The sequence below is a fragment of the Echinops telfairi genome, unplaced genomic scaffold (genome assembly GCF_000313985.2).
Source record: "Echinops telfairi isolate 266 unplaced genomic scaffold, ASM31398v2 ScPeMD7_2010;HRSCAF=2546, whole genome shotgun sequence".
NCBI classification, from domain to species: Eukaryota; Metazoa; Chordata; class Mammalia; order Afrosoricida; family Tenrecidae; genus Echinops; species Echinops telfairi.
The window spans coordinates 76,133-79,879 of record NW_022105908.1 but is presented as its reverse complement, the minus strand read 5'-3'; the positions used below and the strand labels follow the sequence as shown (position 1 = coordinate 79,879).

General features: G+C 43.2%; 1 pseudogene; it reads left to right on the top strand.

The window, feature by feature from the left end:
• The first annotated feature begins 2,304 nt into the window (after positions 1 to 2,304).
• Positions 2,305 to 2,766, top strand: LOC101652365 (annotated as a pseudogene).
• The last annotated feature ends 981 nt before the right edge of the window (positions 2,767 to 3,747 follow it).

Below are 3,747 nucleotides of genomic sequence, written 5' to 3'. Positions count from 1 at the left end.
GGGGTTTAAGTGGAGAGAAAATGTTTTGAGAATGATGAGGGCAATGAATGTACAAATGCGCTTTACACAATTGATGTCTGTATGGATTGTGATAAGAGTTGTATGAGCCCCTAATAAAATGATTTTTTTAAAAGATAATGTCAAATGTTGGACTTGGACTCAAAACAGGTGCTTCTATTGTACCAATAAGTAAATTTCCAGTAGGTAAATTCTTTTTTTTTTTAATACTGTTGAATGCATAGGAGTATTTACTACTGAGAGTGGCAGTACATACTCTGGTATGTAAATTGCATAAAGCAGTGGTCCCCAACCAGGGTGAATTTTACCCTACAGAGGCCTTTTAGTGATGTACAGGAACATTTTTGGTCATCATACCTGGGACTGAGAGAGGAAAGTGCTACTGCTACCTTTTGGATAAATGTGATTCTGCTAACAGCCCTCCAGTGAACAGGGAATCCCTCACAACAAAGAATTATCTTGCCCAAAGTGGCAATGGTGCTGAGGGTGAGAAAATCTGGCTTCCACCATTAATATGCAGTAGGTGAATCAGCTAGCTGGCTCGAGAGACAGAGAGAGGAAGAGACTTGATGTTTTCTTCTTTCCTTGAGTATCTAGAGTTAGTAAGAGAAATGTTGTTGTTGTTGTTGTTTTTGTTGATAATGATGGTGAGATAATGATTGTTTTATGAGCCATGATACTTACTAAAGCCATTATTTGATGGGGAGAACCAGGTATCTCTACCTGGTCCTCCATTCGACTCCCTGCTTGGTTCATGGAGAATCAGCAGTTGCCAACAAATCGTCTCCCAGTCATTACTCAGGGTGGAAGCCAATTATGAAAAGTGTGAAAATGGTTAATTTGTGGTCATTGAAAGTTCATCTGTTAAGCTTCTCTTGTGAGGCAATCAGCTCAAGATCAATATTATCCTTTTCAACATTACCCTGAAGAACGCAGGCACTCAAAGAGGAAAGCACTTACTTGAAGTTTTAAAGGGAGTACTTCAATTAGAAATGTTTTTATTTGGATAGAAAGTATGTCCAAAATAAAGACATTTCCAGGATTTCAAGTAGCTTAGGAGGGCAGTGCATCTCACTGATACATTGAGGATGGATTTTCAAAGCAAAAGCTACATTCCTAACCAAAAGGAATGTAAAACCCAAGCACTCTGTTGGGGTTCCAAGCCCATCTAGTGGCTCTATTCTCCTGAATTCATTTCATTCTTTTGCTTCTCCTTGACCTTACTCTCTTCCAAACTAAAGACCATTTCTAATGCATTTCCCCCCTATCTTTCCATCATAAAGAGTCATGATGCTACTGGGAGGGTAGAGGGAGAATGGGTTGGAAAGAGGGAACGGATTACAAGGAACTATATGTGACCTCCTCCCTGGGGGACAGACAACAGAAGGGTGGGTGGGGGGAGACGTCGGACAGGGCAAGATGTGACAAAATAATAATTTATAAATTATCAAGGGCTCCTGAGGGAGCGGGGAGCTGGGAGGGAGGGGAAAAATGAGGACCTGATGCTGGGGGCTTGGGTGGAGAGGAAATGTTTTGGGAATGATGAGGGCAATGAATGTGCAGGTGCGTTTTACACAATTGATGTCTGTATGGATTGTGATAAGAGTTGTATGAGCCCCTAATAAAATGATTAAAAAAAAGAGTCATGATGATGTAGTGGGCTAAGCATTAGGAAGCTAAGCACAAGATCAGTCAGTTCTCAGGAAAATGAAGAAGCTGTCTGTCCCTGAAAAGACTCAAGAGTGTAAGAAACCCTACAGAGCAGTTCTACTCTGTCCTTTAGGGTCCTCATGTATTGGGATCAACACAATGGCAGTGAGTTTTATTTTTCCCACCACCCCTCTGTCAGTTTGTCATACTGTGGTGGGTGGCTTGGTTCTTGCTATGATGCTGGAAGCTGTGTAAGGTCACCACCCATGGTAGAGAGATTTCAGCAGAGCTTCCAGACGAAGATAGACAAGGAAGAAGGGCCCGGAGTTCAACTTCTAAGACTTAGCCAACAAAACTTAATGTATCACAACAGACTATCACTGGAAGATGAGATCTCTCCCCCCCCACCCCCACCCCCACTGCCTGCCAGTTGGAAAGCATTCAGAATATTCAATGGCCACAACAAAGAGCTCAAAATACCAACAATTGTAATGATAACACAAGATTGGGCAATGTTTTGTTGGGCATGTGGTCACCATGAGTCACAGCGAACTCAAGGATAACTAACATTAACAAAAATCTCCTCTTCCATAAGAGTACCACCCCTGCCTTCCCTGGGCCTCTGCTGCTGCAGCCATGAAGGTCAAGCTGTGCAGTTTCAGAGGGTACAGGATTTACCCCAGACACGGGCAGCGCTACACCAGGTCCCATGGAAAGGTTCTCCAGTTCCTTAATGCAAAATGCAAATGGGCATTCCTTTCCAAGAGGAACCCTTGGCAGATAAATTGCACTGTTCTCTACAGAAGGAAGTACAAGAATGGGAAATCGGAAGAAATTCAAAAGAAAAGAACCCGCCTAGCAGTCAAATTTCAGAGGGCCATCCTTGCTGATGAAATGGCCAAGAGGAATCAGAAACCTGAAGTTAGAGAGGCCCAATGAGAACAGGCTGTCAGGGCTGCCAAGGAAGCAAAAAAGGCAAAACAGGCTTCTAAAAAGACAGCAATGGCTGCTACCAGCACTCCCACACAGGCAGCAGCTAAGCAAACGATTGTGAAGCCTGTGAACATTGCCCCTCCCCGGGTTGGTGGAAAATGCTAAGTTGGCAGATGAGACTTTCAAATAAAGATGCAATAAAAGAAAAAAAGTACCAGCCCCAATGGTAAAGTGGAGCCCTGGTAGTGCAGTAGCTAAGTATTCAGCTACTAACTGAAAGGTTGGCAGTTCAAACCTACCAGGTGCTCTGCAGAAGAAAGATGTGGCCATCTGCTTCCATAAAGATCACAGCCTTCGAAACCCTAAAGGGCAGTTCATCTCTGTCCTCTAGCATCACTATCAGTCAGATGACTTAATATCAGCAGGTTTATTTTGTCTGTCTGTCTGTCTGTTTGTTTGTTTTCAGTCATGGTAAAGTGCTCACCAGGAGAGGGGAGCATAGGGGTTCCCAGGTGGCTGAGCAGAGCTGAACTATTAATGTGCTTGGATACACTTTTGGGGGTAGGGAAGCAGCCACAGAGTCATTTTCTTGTGGAGGGAGGACAAATAGACATTGGAGTGAGAACCAGTGGATCTGAATCCAGAACTGGGATATGAAGGAGATGAAGTATTCACTATATGACCTCATACCAGATAGGGAGTAAGGAAGGCTACACCGGAGGGCATCAGTGGGGACTTGTCATATCCCTAATGCTGAAGCCCCTCCTTTCCCATCGTCAAACTCAGATAGCTTTCTGGAAAGACATTCTGAGGTAGGAGAACTCTGGACTTGAGTTAAAGATGAAAAAGAAAAAACTCCAGAAAGGACTATGTGTATTCTGCATTGGCAAGGTTCTGTTCTCAACTACCAGGTAAGACTGAACTTCAGAAATGAAAATCTACTGATAATAATAATAATAATAAGGATAACTATAAATTCATCCCATTTCATGCAAAATTAGGATTTCAAATGCGAGCCTCTTTACACTACAGAACTGTGCTCATGCAGAAGCTCACAGGAAGGTGTATACTGTCGCCGGATAGAAGAGGAAGACTCAAAAGAAAAAAGAATACTCTCCTCCGAAGCACTGTCATCAGACTGCTGGA